At 41.0% G+C, this 18,980-nt stretch overlaps 1 long non-coding RNA gene across 1 annotated transcript; it reads left to right on the forward strand.

The window, feature by feature from the left end:
* The first annotated feature begins 495 nt into the window (after positions 1 to 495).
* LOC136995443 (uncharacterized) lies at positions 496 to 12,345 on the forward strand. The gene is made up of 3 exons (XR_010887019.1): positions 496 to 711; positions 6,003 to 6,069; positions 12,232 to 12,345. It is a non-coding gene; the product is annotated as an uncharacterized lncRNA (long non-coding RNA).
* Positions 12,346 to 18,980: the final 6,635 nt, after the last annotated feature.

Genomic DNA, 18,980 nt, shown 5'->3' on the forward strand with positions numbered 1-18,980 from the left:
TTGTAGGTACTTTATTTTTATTGCCATAGTGCTGGGTCCCAAAATCATGGCCTCACACAGGCCTCTGGAATAATGTAGGAACACGCAGTCGAGTTATACCAACCCTTTCAAAGGTAATTGTGTAGAGGGACTGGCTAGGGATAACTGGAATAACTGGGAAGTTCTCAAGTTACAGCACTTGTGCTTCCTGGTGATCATGCACTAAGTAACTCCTTAAGACTTCATAGAGAAGTTGTCAACACATGGATTGCTTAATGTCTTGGTTATTTTAATATACGTTCCTTAAAGAGACATTGTAAACCAAGAAATGATTATGTAAAAGTGAGGTAAGAGTAATATCAGCTACTGTGCCTAGCCTTTAGCTCGTTTGACAGTTTTTGTAGTTTTAAAACTGTTTTCTCTCTTTTTTCTTTTTAGTGTTTCTTTCATGCTGCCAAAATGTGAAACCAACGCTGCAAGCTGCAACATAACTGGTTACGCAGAAGAAGCAGAAGCAGTGTTCAGGAGGTGGCACTGGACTGCCCAAGGGCAGCACAGCAGAAACGACACTTTCAGCCCCAGTTCTTAACAAGCATTTCCATGGAAATGTACTTTTCAGATTCATGGCTGCACTAATATGCACCATTGCATGCATTTTGGAAATCCAACTCTTACACTACCGATCACACATTTATTATCAATCCCAAGGCCCCAGGGAACTCAAAATGACAGGTAAGGAATAGTTTTGTCTCTCAGTTTCATGCAGGGACACCTGTCCTACATGGTCTTATTCAGTTCATCTCAGTGTAGCTCCCTTTTCCTCCGTCGGCCCTCTCTGTCTTGTGTGCTTAGGCACTGTGCTTCTCCGGACAGGGGCCTCTCATTTACTGTGTATTTGAATGATAATGAGCAGTAGGGCTTTCACAGAAATTTGAACCAAAGAAATAGTTTATTTAAAATCCACAGTTTCCACCATACGGCATCACTTTCTTATTTCTGCATGCCATGTTTTTGCCTTTGAGACCTTAGATATCACATATGTTTTGCAAGGTATTTTACTGGTAAATTTATTCTGTTCTATTCTATTATTCAACTTGGTCTTTTTCAGACCTCTTTTATTCCCTGGGTTAGTGTAGTAGTGTTAAATCTTGTTCACTCTGGGTTATAAATACTTATATGAAATGGATTTTTTTATTTCTGCAACATGTCAACTAGCAGCAAACTTGATTTTGCTGAGTTCACATATGGCATGTGGACCTAATTTTGTAGCTGTAAATCAAAAACACTTTTAACAGAAGATACTTGTTCACCAACTGAGTTTGTAGGAAAGCATCAAGTTATGGACATTTCTTATTTTGTAAAAATCACTTTAGCAAAAATGATTTTTATTTTATCTGAAATACCTTTTAAAAACTTTTTTTATAAAACACAAGGAATCTGGCCTTTTGTCTTCTACATGGATAAGCATACAGATAGACAGCACAAATGCATAAATACCACTTCTTAGGACACTAAGCTTTTAAAAAAATACAGTGTTCTAGTTTAGAATTTGTTTTCTTCTGAAATTTAAGCATCACATGTCATAAACTTTCTGAAAATAGAAAGCTTCAAACATTTCAAATATTTGTTTCTGAGAATATCTGCTAGAGCGATTTTGGGGATTTGGATTTTCCTTCTCCAATTCTGAATTCCGAATAATTTATACATCTGAAACCATCTTGGTATGGTACAGGTTTTCCCTAAGCTTCTGGCAGTAGAAGCCACAGAGTTTCTGTTCTGTGATAATTCTTCTACTGGTTTTAATACCAGCTTTCTAAGTTGGTTCTATTAGCAGGTGATATGATTTGGAATTGTATATTGTAAATGCATTAATTCACTTAACATTAGTTTTCTTCCTGTAGCTTAATTGATTGTCATACATTTAATCTTGGATCACTGCTAAGGGCATTTTCCTCATGCCAGCCAGTGATGAATGACCACCTAGTCACAATGTCAGCACTGCCCACGGGACAACTCCCCTTCAACTAGCATCTTGACGTGCTTTGTTCATGAAGAGCTTTTAACAGTTTGTTGCTATTGTGCAGTGGAAGAGAACAGCTTTTTCTTCCTATTTAGAGTACTGCTGTGGTATGATGATTTTGTAATTTTAAGATCTTGAGATCAAGCCTACTGAAATCCCAATGGATTACCTATGGGCTTTTGATCTGGCTTTAATTCTTTCAGTTGATGAAAACTTTCTGATTTATTTAATTAATCCTGTTTTGCATCCCCACTGCTTTCTGTCCTTTGGATATTGCTGCCTTCTTTGTAGGCTAAGATTAGGTTATACATTGAGACCAGATTTTCTCTGTCTTGCTGTTTTTACTGAGCTTTCACTCAGTCCTAAGGAAGCATGTCCTGCTGGCTTGTTATATTTGGATTGTTCCCATGATTCAGATTTACTGGATTTTATTTTAAAGTGCCTCAGGTTGCTCATTTGTTTGGTAATGTGCATTGAGTCATCTCCTGTTCCGAGTAAAAAAAAAAAAAAGACTTTAATGCTTTTCAACAACTCTATAATCCTGTTTCACTGTTCTCAGCATTTCTAGATATCAGTTTTAATGAAGCTTCTCCCAACTCTGCAATTGTGCAGTCCCTGTTCTGTCCCTCACTCTGAAGGATCCCCAGATAAAGACAGCTGTTATTATCCATTCCAAGCAGGAATGAGAAATAATTTACAAATTACTTGATAAAGTTTAACTATTTGTAGCAGCAGGGAGAGAAGGAGGCAGTGTTCACATAAACTACTTCAAGGCCTTAAGGTAATAGTCAGAAGATTTGCACTTTGCAACTACAAGTTTCCATTTGTTCATTGGTAGAAATACTCAGGAAGTACCAGGAATCCCAGCCACCTTTGATCTATGAGAATTTGAATAGCTAAGATCTCTCCAGGATGCTGGGACTCTAATCAGGACCTGAAATTCAATTCCAGCCTGAAGAACTTGTGCTATGGTTTCATCACATTTCAAGTGTTTCGGGGGGTTATACCGGCTTGCTCTTAAGACGGTGACAAGCATATATGTCTCTGATGTAAATAAGCATTTGCAAAGAACTGAGCCAAGATGATGTTCAGTATTACCATTCTTTTCTATTCCAATTTTTATTTTAAATAGGACAAATCCCACAGACAATAGCTAGTGAAACACAGACCCCAGACACACCATGCTTTAAAAAGCTGAATGGAAGATGCTGCTATTTAAACCCCACAAATTTACAGTGTGTGTAGGGATAGCTGTGCCCTGGACAAGCCCTGACGATCAATCACTTGCTGAATATATTTTGTGCAGTTTCAAAGCACTTTGCGATCCTTTGTGGTAAATGTTATTACATAAGGGCAAATATACCTTGGAGGTTTATGGCAGAAACACTGGCTGTGCTCCAATTTACAGTGCTGTTGGCAGACTTCACTGCAGCTCTCTTCTGCTGACAGCAGAAAAATCCAGCCGCTAAAAGCATGTCAGAGCCAAAAAGCATTCAGCTAATTTATGTTCCTTCCAGTAGCTAGCTACTAAGAAAGAAATTTAATGACCAAATCCCTTCCATGCAGATGCAGTGACTGCTGAATTGGCCTCTTTTTACCTGCCTCAGGCAGGGCTGATGTGTGAAACAAGGCAAAGAGCAGATAATCTGTATGATTTTCTTGTCTTTGAGGGCCAATGAACTAAATAAACAATCTTCTCATTTCTCTTTTCCTGGGACATACAGAAGTTGAAACCCTTCCTGCAGATCAAATGACACATCCCATATTTTACACTTAACTTGGTAAGGAAGTGATTGCAGAATTTTTTAGCTGGGAGAACTGAGAGAGCAGTCATGGACTGAGCTATTAAAACTGGTGTGAAAATGCTCCTGGGGATTCGCTACTTAGGAAGTCTGACTAGAGTTTTATGGCCCTTGCCACAGAAACTGGCCGTAAGAGCTTCTGTGTTTTCAAGGGCTCCGGAGGCAGTGTGCTAAATTGATTTGGATTGACAAAAGCTTATAAAATGAAGAGGCTCCATCTGAAAAATCTATGCAATTAGGTTGTGCTTTAGGCATCAAAGTTAAATGTAATGATATCCAGGACTTCCCGCAAATGAAATGAATATTCTTTCAGTTTTGTAAGTTCCTTGCTAACATTACCACAATACAAATACTAAAAATTCTTTTAAACTAAGTTGTACAGCCATTAGTTCATAAGTACTGCTGAGGAAGAAGTGGTTCCCTTTGCCAGGACAGCCACTACTGTTCTGTAGTTACACTTCCAGCCTTGTTTTCGTTATAAATTAATTATAGAAACTCCCAGCCCAATTAGCTAATTTTGAAGCGAGCCAATAAAGGCACTGAGATCACAAATGCCTGCCTCAATCACAGTCCTACCTGCAGACTTCAAATGAAAGCACTTTACAAACCTGTGGTAAGGTATAGCTTCTACCCCAGACAGTACAGAGGAGGGAAGAATTATTATAACAGAAGAAAAGATAACTGAGCAAAGCCCTGGTGACACTGAGGAAGAAGATGCTTTCTCAGGTAGCCCCGATCTTAAATATGGTGTTCAAAGCTGCCACTATCCATATGAAGAAAGGTTAGCACACTTGCTCGCTCGGTTGCTTTCTCTAGGGCTTGTGCACAGGATCAGAAAGCCAGCTAGAGTGCTTTGAGAAGGCTGAATGTGGAAGAAACATTGTCCTTAAGTCATTCACTAAATCTGAAAGAAACAGAAACAAGAAACAATCCTCTCATTTACCTGAGAGCCCAACCAGTGCACCACCTTATGCTGGTGCATGTGCATCTTTGCTCTCCTCTCAGGGAAACTGATTTCGGCACAACTATCTGCAAATATTTTTGTAATCTGCTAAAATGCAAATCCTTATCTATTATTTAAAAATTCATGCTCGGATATTTTAACTGTAATAAAATGCCTAGCTCAGCTCTGGAGTTATATATAGAAAATCACTGATTTGGGTGTTGTGTGTCCAGTATTATCAGCCACAGACATTTGGATTTCTTTCCTGAACTCCTATTGTCCTCTAATAGAGGTTTCTGACATTATATTAATGGGGTGTAGAACCAGATGCTCAAAACCCATTAGTCATAATGTAGCTTAGTCCCCAGAGCTTAGTCACTAAGCACTAGGAGCTTCAGATGTGTGTGTTACACAGATGCAGTATTAGATAGAAATAATTATGGTGTCACATGACAATTAAGTTATGAGTATATTTGTTACATACTTAGGGAGTGAATACTAATGATAATTAGCACAGCCTTTGACCAACCTGAGCTGTTCTAACCAACAACAGTGTGTGTTTTTACCAGCATTTAAATGCCTGGTCAGTGAAACTGTTGATAACCACTCCCCCTGCTGATCACCCCCATCTGTGGGGGAAAACCATCATACCTCCATTGCAAAAGGCTGTGCTTTTAACATTCCAGGGGCCAGGAAGGATTGGCCTTAGCCAATGCCTGTGGAGGCCTTTGAGCCAGCAATGTTTTTTGCAGGTGTCATTTCCCTTCCTTATGCTCTCTCTGCAGAGACAGCATGGATGGCTCGAAGCGCAGGGTGGCTGCAGGGGCCAGACTTGCTGCCAGGAATTGAGAGCCTCACCTCCCTCGTGCCTCCCAGCATCCAGTCTCTTCAGCTGCATAGGCCATTTAGTCATTGCTGAGCTTTTTTCAAACCCCTCTATTTCTTCTTACTTGTAAAAGCTGAGATTTAACTTTAAAAGTCTCATAATATATTCATTCTTTGACAGAACCGTCAGTTCCAAGTCCTTGATAGCTGCTGGCTCCTGCTGCCCTGAGCCCAGCAGCCTGGGAGCCCTGCAGTCTTGGAAGTTCCCTTTCCTGCTGGAGAACTGAGTTTTCCAGCTTTTCCCTCTAGCAGCAGCTGCTCTGGTTCTCATCCTGGGAAGGTGGATAACATTTCAGTAGAATGTGAAGCTTTACTAAACTTTTGCTTCTCCCTAGAATATTTTAATTGACACATTTTGTAATCTTTTTTGCAGCTTTGCTACTTTTATAACCCCTGCCCCAGAAACAAGCCCAGAATGGACAGGTCATTTCAAGGACTTTGTAAGTAGCTGCTGTAACTACTATTTAAAGAGGCTTGTGTTTGGTCTCCTTTAATCTGATAGGTATCAGAGTATTGCAAAAAAACTTTTAGTCGATGCTTAGGAAGAGATGAAATAGTAAGAGAAGAAAGTGCAGAACAGAGATGTTGTTATCAAAGGCCCCAGACAAGAAAGAGTCTCAAAGGGTGGGGGGGAATGGGGGAACTGTTACCAGCTTGGACAAGAAGGAGTCTCAACAGGAGCCTCAGACAAGCATACCCAAGGACACAGGTGCAGCTGGGACTGATACATCCTGAGAAAGTACAGATAAACCAGCAGAAGCCAGTTGGAGCCAAGATTAGGACCAAGACAGCTTTTCTCAAACAAGGAAGCAGGCCAAGTTGAGACCATGTATGGAAAAGTAGAGCAAAGTTCAGGCAAGACACTGAGTGACACCTCTTCTGACACCACTAGGGACCACCAGAGACTCAGACCGCATGCGTAATGATTATGTAACTATGATAATTAGTTCTAGGAAATAGAATGAATATGTATAATAATTCCTGGAAATTTAATGCGTATGTATATGATAGAGCAATATAAACTTTAGATGATGCGACACACGGTGTGCACGTTGGGTGGAGCTATCCCCCGTGTACCTGGTGCCATAATAAAGAGAATGCCTGCTTCTTAATGCTATATTGGTGTTAAGGAGTTTTTCTCCCAGTTTCGGTGACGTCATTAGAAGATTGGTTGTATATGAAGAAATACAAGCACAAAGATTTCATTAGGCACTAAGTGATTCCATAGGTGAATTCACATTCAATATTCACTGTGCAAATCAGATTATTTCTAAAAGGGGTCCAATGAAAAGCCCAAATATTTCCTGGGCTGTTGGAGGAGGTATATTTGTAGTTCTGGGATCAAATGTTTTTCAGATTTTCAAATTATTTATAAAGAAACAGAGCAGAAGTTAAAAGTGGAAAATATAACCTTTCCCTTGATATGACTCAGTGAGCTGGGAATTGCACCATAAGGTCAGACTCAGTGAAATATTTAAAAATACACCAGGTACATATGCATATGCAGGAGTCATTATAGCCACTTTAAGATTGAATGGAGTGTATGATTCATCAGCAAAGTGTGCCCTGACTGTTGCTATTCAGGGTAGGGTACCTAAATTTAAAAAAGAAATATTTAGAGAGTTCAAAACTGGTTGAAAGCAGACACATGATGCTGTCGGTCTGGTACTCAATGTAGAAAGCTATGTACATTTTTTGCAGGTATCTGGATGTCTGAAGATGTGGATACGTGCTTTAGGTTCTAGGTATCACAGAACTGATAAACAAAGGATCCAGAATAGAATCAGAGCTAGTTACCTTTGTACTTGCATAAATCTTAGCACACGCCCCATTATTTTGATATCTAAATATCTATGAAAATACAGCTTAAGACTCCACACTGGAAAATGGACAGCTGAGAACAGCTCTCTAGATGGTAACTGAGATTTGCCATGTTGTTTAGTATTGTTCTGTTGATAGGAGACAAAACTGTTATTTATGTCTGTAACAGGGAGAGGCATTTGTAAATAGGGTAATAGCTGGTTTGGATCACCCATCTTGCACACTTGCTACTGCTAATGACTTCACAGATGCAGCTGTCCCGAAAGGCACAGTTGTTCAGAGAAAAAAGGATAAGCAGTGATCATTTTAGTCCTAACGAGCTGAAACCAAAGTGTTACCTAAGAGATTAAGATACACATTTAGAAATCAGGTGCTGATGATTCCTCAGGTGTCTGAAAATCAGGATACTTCATAGAAAAAAAAATCTTGTAATGTTCACAAAGTTACAAGCCTTGCTCAGCATTTCTTGTTCTGAGCAAGATTTGCAGTATCTACTAAGGCCTGTTTCAAGCCCTCCTTGAATTTCCTGAGGTTGTTGCAACAACTTTAACCTACTTTGCATCTCCATAATGAAGGCTCTTGGGTACCCTTCTGCAGCCTGAGCTTGGAGGCAGTTCTTGCTGTTTATGTTTTGATTCTTCTTTTTTGCAGTACGCTTTTGGTCAAAAGAGACATAACTTATTCAAAGACTGTGTGCTGGCAGAAGGTGTGTGGCTAAAAGCTGGGAACGTGGCAGTACTCATTATTTATGGCTTAGGAAGAGCTCAGACAGTTCAGAGCATCATCCCTGGGTTGTGGACCACTGTTAGAGGGACAGCTTTCAGTGGAGCTGATTATGGGGTGCATATGTACACCAAAGACACAAATAAATAAAAGGATAGCAATGCAAGGATTTGTGTGCAATTCCCTGGAGAAAGCAAGTAGGTGGAGATTCATATCTGTTCCTGGGGAGCTGTACAGGGATGTGCCTGTGGACCTTCCCCAGGAAGAGTAGCTTAGGAGGCTCTTTAGAAATATTGGACGATGCTGGAACTGGAGCACTGATATGGATGTGCTGTCCTGGAGACTCCATGCAGACTAAGTGATGCAGCATCATTTTCAGAGTCTGGAAGGGCTTGGAAATTTGACTGTTCTGAGCTAGACTTCCCATAACTACAAATACTACTAGTGGTGACAGTGTCATTTCTACCAAGGGACTCATCTACGCTGACAGAACAAGCTGTATCAGTTGCATTAGACAAAGGCCAGAAATTGAAATGATTTCATAAATTCATAACTAAGGAGCACTGAATTTGCAGAAGGCCTTTAAAAGGCAGAAGAAAATATCTTCTCTGACAAATATAAGGTTTGCATTTATTAAAAAGAGAGATACCTAATGACTATTCACAAATCTAATCCCTGGGTGTCAAAAAGACGCATCCATAAAGCAATGTCACTGCAGTGCATTCAACATTCACAAATGCAAACAAAGATGCAAGCAGCATGTGAAATTGCTGCATTTGCTCACATCATGTGTGACTGCACACATGTGCGTGTTCAGTGCTCCCTGCAGACCCAGCATTTACACTCTGGAAAACTTGCAGTGCAAGTTAATTAAAATATAAAATCTGTATTAACCACTTCATTTTCTGTGGTAGCTATTGAAGGATTTTATTGCCTGCAGTGAATTGAGAGGAAAAAAAAAAAGATGCTTTTGTGATCTCATTCAGAATCTCTTATTAATGGCAAACACTGCATTATTGCAAAGGATAATTTTCTGTTTATCCACGAGTATAACATGTGGATATACTACAACAGACTTGGTAATATTCTTCAGATAGTCTGATCTCTTTTCACCTCTTGTCTCCTGTCTTCAATTACTAGTTCAAATACTGTGAAAGCTTCTGCTAACCAACTCTTTAAAGGTTCCTGACTGCATTAACCAAAGAATGGAGTGCCACAACAATCTCTGGATGGACGTTAGGGAGATTAAAATGCCGTCTAATTTGCCAGTCGCTATTAATAGGTTTATTGAGTACGAACTGTACCTTTCGGAATTTCACCCAGCATCGATTTCTCAAACAATGAGAAAGCTTTTTAAAGTCTCTAATCAGCCATGCTCTTTCTCCAGGAACAGAGAAGTCTATGCTGTTGTTTATTCTGCATGGCTGGAAAGATTAAATACTGATGCAGAACTGATCTTCCATTTTTTATTATTGTGACTAGTGGAAACTTAGTATATTCTTTTTGTAATGGTATAAAGCAGGGAGGGGAGAGGGAGAGACGACTGCTTAGTCCTAGCACAGCATAGCAAATTCTCCCTGGGACCAAAAGTCAGAAGGCAGAGATTGCTACCGTAGGGAGCTGAGGGAAGGAGAGCTCTGGGAGTGGTTCTCAGATGAGAAATATCTCCCTGGGAGTCCCTGTGCTTTGTCCTGAGACAGGGGCTGAGCATGCAGCTGGTCCCGATGTCTGCTGGAGCTGGCCTTGCTGTTTTGCTTCATGCTGCCGTGAGGAATTAGGATTACCTTGTGGCTCGTGCATCAGCAGGGCCCTGGTCCTGATCTAGCTCTAGCGTGGGCACTACACTTGAACTGCTACATAGCCCTACTCTAAGCATATAGGAGATGCACATGCAAGGGGAGAAAAATACCTGAGCCAGGGAGCCTCTCTGAATGATGTGTTTTTCTCTGCTGCTTAGCTTCTGGCATATTGAACTAATTCTGGAGGATGTTTGTTAACAGGCTGAAGAGAAGTCAGACACACAGCTTTATAAGAAATATAATGAATGACATGGATATCATGAGCCCAGAGAGAAAATGCAAGACTAGATGCACTTGCTGTGGTTTTAGTGGGACTATGCAAGAAATAGCTCAGATTTGAGGTTCTTTTGCTAGCTATCGCCTTCAAACAATTTATACTGTATTTAGGCCCAGCTATGTGCTATGTCAGGGAACAAGCGAGTCAGAAAAAGTGACAGACATCTTAGCTGCTTTCCTGTGGAACTGGCCCCTTACCTGATGGTCCCCTTTTGGTTGTGAGTTACCAGTAATTCTGGATTCCCCTTGCATGTTGCTAGAGACATAAAAGAGTTAGAGAGAACTTCTGAGATGTGCATGTGTATATGCTACAGAAAAGCTCAAAAACTAAGAACTCGGGAGGGAGGGATCTAATTAAAAGCAATGCGTACTCTCAAAAATATGGTTTCCCTCTGGAAATGTCACCTTCTCATTATTCAGTCCCTGGTGGGTCTGTTTATTACACTCCAATCCAGTTCATCTGTATTGGCATTAAAGGCAGAAGGATTTGAAAAGCACAAATGGCATTAGCAGCAGGAGGGAAGGAAAGGTGATTTGACCGCTGGCATAAAGGACTGTCAGTCAGGGAAAAAAATGTCTGAATGCTTAACACATTTAATCTGAAATTTGCCCTTAACAATGAAATTAGAACTCTACAATGCTGTTCAGATAAAGTTAATTTTCATGCCAGAACTACTCTTTATTTTGCCACCTCCTGTGTATGACTAACAATAAAGCCTTTAGCTACAGGGTCTCGTGCTATTTTCCACAGGACCCACGTCCCATTCCTTTGGGCTGTATTAAACACTAGTAGGCACAATTCTAGAAATATATTAGAAAAAATGAAAGAGTTTGTTTCCAAAATGTACTTACTAGAAATCATGAAAAATAAGAGCAGCAGGTCCTAGGGGAGATGCGCATTTTGAAGGTGCAGGAAGGGAAGGGAAGAACATCAGGAAATGCAAAGAACTCCGCTCCGTTTGCCTAGTCCTGCTGCCTTTGTGCTTACAGCGGCTCTCCCTCTACTAAGCTAAGGCAGCCCTAAGGCAGGTATGTAACCCCCAAAGAGGCTGAAAACATAACCAAGCATATATAAGTTATAAGAAATGTGTCAGAGACATTTCTGTTTGTTTTGCAGTTCCTTTTACCTGTTCTGCTGCCACGGGGCAGAGCTTACCTGGGATGCCTGCTGCCAAGATCCCTGTTTCCCCCAATGCAATGCTGCTAGGGCTGGCCCTCAGGCATTAGGGTAAGAAGGGCATCGCGCAGACGAGAGCTGTGCTGAGCTGGAAAATCTAGCCTATGAATTAATTTTGCTCCCTTGCTCTCTGAGCATTTCCATCTCATCTGCAGGACCCTGCTCAATCTGCCTTGCATGATCTCTGCTGCTCTTACCATACATTTCAGCTTGCTAGAAAATACATTGAAGAATTTCCTCCTGCAGGGCCTTTTTTTTTTTTTTCTAATTACATCAGTGTGATTCTGAAATAATACAGTTAACTTCAGTGGAATTGATCCAGATTTACACCACTATAATAATGATCTCAATTTAGTTTAAAGCAAGACAGGGGTATGTAGAAGCTTAGCTTCATTTGTTAATTAACTTGCATGGTAGACGAAGAGTGAATAAGACATGATAATGGCATATTGTCATATAATTAAAAGCTGTCATTTATAATACAAAACCTGTAACCTGGCAGAATTCGTCTATGAAATGATTTCCCTGTTCCCCACCTTCATTCTTTGAATGCATTTTTGTGTAACACAGAGAGAACAAAGGGGCAAGTGTCAAAGTTGTTTCTAGAATATTTATGTAAATGTTAAACACCATTTTTCTATTAGACAATAGATATTTATATGTATTACAAAAGCCCAAATGCCTTAATGGTTTTAAGGTATGGAAGTAAGGCTATATAATCTTAAGGGTCATTTTTCTAGGGCTTTTTGTTTTTTTTGTTGTTTCACTTTTGGAACCTGGATTTCAATGATTGTTGTCTTTCATAGGATTCTCATTTTGAAGACTGATTGGTAATATTCTCTGGAGAATCCTGCTTATGCTAATCTTTTTGTTTATGAAGGTAAATGCAATTACAGACACTGGTCATATGCTCTTTCGCATCTTCTATGACATTTATCCACATGGGTGAGTAAGTGTTATTCAAAATACAATACAAATTAGTTATCTTTCCTCACAAGAAAAGATTAAAAACTGTGACAATTTCCCTCAACATTTACTGTTTACTATTTACCGACTTATAAATTTTACTGATTTATAAATACTGCACAGTACACTGCTTTACACAAAAATTGCTGATACATTTATAAAAAAAGGTTTTATTATGTTTATTCTTAACTCTACTGTCTTTGAAACTGGAACTGAATTTATAAATGAACACAAACCCCTTTTTTTCCTGTGATTTAGTAGGATTGAAAGTTTTCTAGTTAAAAGTCAAAGTATGTTAAAAGGAAACGTTTCCTGCAGTGCTTTCCAGTTAAGTACCATCTTGTAATTTACACAGCATCATTACTGATGAACATGCATTAGTAGCCAAACAATGGGATGAAAACACGCCAAGTAAGAGGAATTATGCAACAGCTGTATAAAAACTTAAGAATATACACACAAAAAACAGAATGCTTTCAGCATCTCATGGATGAAACATGGGGTGTTAAATTGTGCAGGTAAGAAAAACATAGAAGCTAAAAATATACAGCAATTCTGATATTTAAGTTTCTCAAGTAGCTGAAATTTGCACTATCAAAATTTACGTGACTGATGAGGAAACACACCCTGGGACGAACCTTGGCAGCACTATACAGAAGCAGTTTCTTCATACGGATGATCTATTTAAGTTGACACCTTGGGCCTAAACAGATCTTCCTTTCATATTTGGCTTCCTTTTGTATCATGCAACATTAAGTGCCATTCAGGATAAACTTCACAGGGCATTAATAGTAAAACAATTGCAAACATCACTTAAAACAGACAGGGAACCAGAGACTCCTAACCTACTTCTTGGCGCAGCCAGAAGGTGTTAATGAAGCAGCATAAGGCAGACGGCTCTCCCGTCTGGGGAGCTATGGAAAGGCTCTGATTTCAGGCTACCTTCAACTTATGTTGAAAGGCCATTCTATAACATCAGGGTTTTGGGGTGTCCTGCATTGCCAACAAGCTGACTTTCATATATCAACTACTTCAGAAATCTGATTTTTTAAGGCTGATTGGCTTAAACCTAGTCTCCCTCTGAGAGTGAAATTCATTGTTTGTGTATAAAAGGAGGAAAGTTTCACAGCTTAAATACATCTCAGATGAAAAAATACCTCCTTTTGTTTGATTTGGACCCAAAGGACCCTAAAATACAAGTCTCCCAAGTAATCCATGAGTGTTTTAACCATTTTCTTCTTGCCTAAAAGGCTTGCTAGTGTCTACATTTACCTTCCAAATGGGCCAATGGAAGGATGTCTGCTCCCTCTTCAGGACTGAACTCTTCGCTGGTGGTGTAAGTTGAAGTAAATCCATTTAACAAGCTGCCCTCAAGAGCCTTTGGTGAGTCTCCACCTAGTATCTGGATGCTAGGAAGGTCTACATAGGTGAAAGGTATGCAGTTGCTGAGCTGGAGTAGTTCTGCTTGTGCCCAGAAGACATAATGGAGGGTGCTTAGGCACTTTTGGACTAAAACAGAGGAAACTACTAGTTTAGGCATGTCTAGGGGCCAACAGCTGCTAAGCTGGGAAATTGTAGTTTACTGTCTTTTTATAGGTGCCTAAACATTTTTTTTCAATCTAGCCTTAAATCTTTTAAAATTACCAGTGTTAAAATTGTCAGTGAGAGAAGAACGGTCAGTACACTTCGTTTTGTATAGTGATGAAGAAAGATCAAGAGGTTTGAGTTTAGATAAGTCACTAAACTCTATAGCCATCTCTGTCGTACCAGCCATTCAGCTACAGTGGGTATACCTTTTTCCCTGGACAGTTGTCAAAGATGATATAAAATGCCAAGCAACTCTTTGTTCCATAACTTGAGAACAATGATTTGAATTTTAGAGTTGGCCCAAGTTTTAGAGAGTTCTGATTTTATTTCACCTGTTCATCCAGTTCTGTTTCATTCACACACAAAATAGTTCTTTTGTGATTGCCAATACGTTCTGGATGAGAAATGTGTGGTCACAGCATAGCCTTTATGTCAGCGGCACACTATGAATTTTACCTGTGCAAAGCTGCTCGTTAAGTTGTTTGAATGGTGGGTTCTTCTCCTTCCAAGTACCGTTGCATATATTTGGGACCTGAAATATTTCTTCTGTGCACATCAACTAATTTGGTGCTGGCCTTACTTTGGGGCTTAGCTGGTTTAAATAGTGGTTTGATACTGAAACTGAAGTAGCAGGAGAAAGGTTTCAAAACTATATGGCAAATTCTTTGATTGCGCAGGCAACGGTACATTAGAAAAACTAAAAAAATTACAGCTGAATGAATCTGATGAAATATTGGGATAGTGGCTGTAGGTATGAACTCTTATAGTGGAAGAATATATGTTGATCTTGTTAATTCAATTCATCTTGCTTTTATCTGTATAAAAACAGTGATACATGGGGTCAGTGGTCTGATGATATTTTCATCTTACGGGTAGCTCTTTTTAGCTCTCTGATGTAACTGAGTACACTTAGTTGCCTGGAGCTTGAATTCTTCCCCAGTCTTCTCACAGGTATGTATAAATTCTTCCCTGAGTTTTTACTGGGACTATCAGCAGACTGCACAACTTTAGCTCCTTTAAATGCATGCCTTGGGCTTTCTGTAACTTTTTTCTGTAGAAAGATAAAGAGGGTCTTGCTGGGTGTTGGACCCCTATTTCTTGATTATGGTAATACAGCAGACCTAACTGTATCTGTTTACTGCAAGTGCTTTCACTGGGGGACCTCTGGCCAGCACACTGAGTAGAGCAACTTCAAACCAGCATCTTCAAGCTAAAACATTATTTATTTCTTTCCTCAAGGTATAAAGCATGTAATGCAAGAAACAAAAAGGATTTCTCTGGGTCTCTCACTCTCTTGCTGCTTGATGCAACAGGAACAACAGGTGAAAGCAAGCTCCAGTAGTGCAAAATGCCAGTGGTGATCAGCTGCATCGAGTATATTATTTCCTCTGCCATCCTGGAAATCTGTGTCTTTAAGACAGAAAGAGAGAAATCCTGTTTGCATGCAGACTGAGAATACTAGTTTTGAGGTGATAGGACTTCAGTTAAAACTTAAGATCTTTTATTCAGAGAAGACCTAAAGCATACATGCTAGGGAGGACTGACCCCAGTGCTAACATGTGTAAACACGCTGTGTAGTCTCTGGAGATGCGAGGAAAACTCAGGCAGTGTCCCACAGCAGAGCTGCAGGGCAGCAGAGTTGGCCAGACAGAAGTTGCGGCGGTTCCCTTGAGGCTAGGCGTGCCTGAATTTATGCACCTGCCTTATTAGCAAGAAGGATCTCAGAAAACCCTTTCCTTTCTTTCCCTTAGAAAGGAAAAAAGGAAATCTCATTTTGTACATATGTGAGCTGAAAGGAAAAAATCAAAACTGAAGTTGTTTGGTTTACCTAAAGCTTTTTCCCTCAATGTTTTTTCTGACTAGAAAATTGTCAAAAACATTTTTTCCCATTGAAAATATCAGCTTACAGGAAGTGATACTGTTAGACTTGCCTTCCTCTGCCTCCAAAACATTGGCAGTAGGCATTTTTTTCTCCAGCTAGGACTGCCATTACTGTGAACTTCTAACTTGAAAGGTTTTTGCATAGAAGTAGATGCATACATCTACTTAGTACAAATGGAATTTATAAGTATTTTTATTCCTGTTTACTAGACCACCACAGCATTGGGCAGAACATAGTGACCCACTTCTTCTGTTTCTTTAAATCAAAGGGGAAAAAAAGTTTGCTCATTTTGCTGCATGCTTGCTACATTGGAAAAGTTAGACTATCTTGTCTTTCTGGATGCTGCAATCAGCATTCTCTCTTTTTCCTATATGCAACGAGAAGAGAAAAAGAAAAAATCAAGGCTTACTCTATTGTTGCTGTTGTTCAAGGACCCTCCCTATATTTAGGGAATTCAAATAAGGCAGAAAACAAAGAGAACGTAGTACTATTGTAACTACTAGATCTCAAACTTGTCATACTAGAAATGTCTGCCTGTGCCACAGACAGCCAAACAGGAGGAAGTGTTTCAGCCACCCTTCTGCTGAGAGCCAGCCTCTGACAAACTGCGGTGCAGCAGCCTAGAAGGCGAGGTGCCTACGCCAGCTCCTGGCGGCTGCCGAAGGGAAGGGCTTGCCTAGGTCAGTCCCGTGCTGGGATGACAGGCAAAGAGGCAGGCAAGGCGGCAGATCTTCCTGCAGACGGCAGTGTGGGTCACGCAGGAGGTAAAACAGCGCTGCCTGGGGGGCCGCCTGCGGCTTCGGTGCCTCGGGGAGGGCTCCTTCGTGCTGAGTGCTGGGCAGCGGGTGGCGGTCGCGCCCCTGTGTAGCCGGTGGCCAAATTCCACCCTGTGCCCTTTAAACATGGAGCTTTTCAAGACAAACTTGCCTTTTTCTCAGTGATGAGTTAGTTCAGTTCAGTTCTCCACTAGCTAGGAAATACAGAGACAGGAGTCTTTGGAAAACAGAAGAAAATAGAAAAGTCTGAAAAGCACAGGATCTCTGGGGCACTGTCTCTTCTTTCGGCTGCTACTGCAACACAGGTGCCTCTGCAGCCTGCTGAGATCGAGCAGGGTGTGTTCCTCTGCGCACGGGGTTTTCTCTGCTGAGCACGGGTTGCTTCTGCAAGGCCGACGCAAGCTAATGGGCAGGGTGCTTCGAGGAGGACGTGGGAGCTCCGGAGCAGCACCAGGGACATGCAGAGGTGTGAAACACCCGGGAGCCCTGGGTACAAGGGAGTGTGGCTGAGACCTGAAAACGTCCACCTGGGCCTTGCAGGCAGACACACATTCACTCTGTTTGGGCTGGCCAGACATTAGCTACTGGCAGCATGGCTATTTTTCAATTTGTGTCTCAACTACTCATCTCCCCTGCAGCGGGACTGGCTTGGCTCCCAGGGGAGGTATGGTGTCACTGCCGCACTGTGTCAGCGACTGCAAACCAGGCTCTCTGCAGGCAGAAAGGGAGAATTACCTGTGTTTGAATGAATCAGATCAAGTCACTATGAAAGGATCTGTGAGGCAATTGGTACCTCTGATGTGTTTCAATCATTTTTATAAGAAGGTCAGTGAACCCAAAGTCTGGGCTGATTACTAAATGCTTTCTAATTTCTGTAATCTTTTTAAAAGAGAAAGGTATTTATTACTAGCCGGGCAGTTAGATCACACAGAAGTAAGAGAGATCTTGAAGGCATAAAAACGTTGATGAAATAAAGACAAATGAGTCCGACTTTGCCTAGATAAGGATGAAAGGGCAGAGTCTGTCCATCGTTCCCGGGCCCTTGTTTGTCCTTCTGTTTGTAGGGCAGAGGAACGGCACTAGCTCACGCCAGGACACAGAGAGCAGCCATCCTCCACCGGCATCACCACAGTCCTGATCTACTGTTCTCTGTTGTGTAGAGGTACATAATTCAGTCCATTTCAGAAGAAAGAAAATCATCACTCTGATGAGTCCCAGTTGGGTGTCCTACACAGTTCTTTGTCCCAGTGTGTTTGTCACTTCTCCCCTTGCAAGGGCTGCTTCTTTACACATCTTTCTGCTTGTGTTAGGCCTCAAGACCAGAACAAATTAGTGTATGCTATTGCCTTTCCTTGGGATGAGTTCCCACAGACTGGTAACCTACATGGGTGATTTGCATTAATTAACCAAGGTGGTTCCAGTTTTCACAGGTGTGCTCAGTTGGAGAGAAACATATACCATCATGCATAGCTTTGATACAGTAATCTTTTTAATATGCCGTAGTGTCATTTCTAAACACACTGTTTTGCTCCAGACAAAACAGGGCAACACCAACCAGTTCTGGGCATCAGAGGCTGCCACTGGAGGTGTCCAAAAGGATGTGAAAGAAATCCATTTCTTTTCCCAGTCTGGAAATTAAGGAAATATATTTTTATGAATTTAATTTCTTTTTAAAAAGCACCTTAGTACTTGGGTCAATATCCTGAAATTTCCATGTGTCCAGAGCACCCCTTTCATCCCAAAGCCTTTCTTCCTTTCCTGCTCATAGGAGAAAGCCACCAGCTGCTGTAACGGCAGGTGAAGGTAAGGCAGAAGTGAAAGGTCCCTAGGACTCTCAGCATCATTTCAGCTTCATGGTGAAGCTGGGTCAGAGGGCTTCTGTTAGCAGGATTTGTGACAGTCCTCCTCACAGGGAAGGGCATCTTCTCCTGCCTTTTGCTGCACCCTTCAGGGTCTCTTTTAGCTGACTCACCTCTACTCTCCAGCTGGCCCTAACTGCATGCATCGAGAGTGCAAAGAAACGGGGGCTGAGCCTGCAGAAATACTCTCTAGCCCTGAGATGCAAGGGCACAGTTTTCCTACCCAAGACCCCGCACATTATTTCCCCAGGGGAAAGCATGACTAGTTTGGCATTATGGAAGCAAGGTGACGGGCACTCTGAGAACAAGAATTAGTTGCATAAGATAGCTCAGACACTGGAAAACAATAGCTCTTTCAAACTGCATCTCTGTCACATATTTCTATGAGGAATCCTGTCAGAAATGTGTGATAAGACCTTGTTAGTGCATGTACAAATGAGTGTGACTGCTACGTAAAGCCTAAGGGGTTTATTATTTATTTATTT

This window comes from Apteryx mantelli, chromosome Z (genome assembly GCF_036417845.1).
Source record: "Apteryx mantelli isolate bAptMan1 chromosome Z, bAptMan1.hap1, whole genome shotgun sequence".
NCBI lineage: Eukaryota > Metazoa > Chordata > Aves > Apterygiformes > Apterygidae > Apteryx > Apteryx mantelli.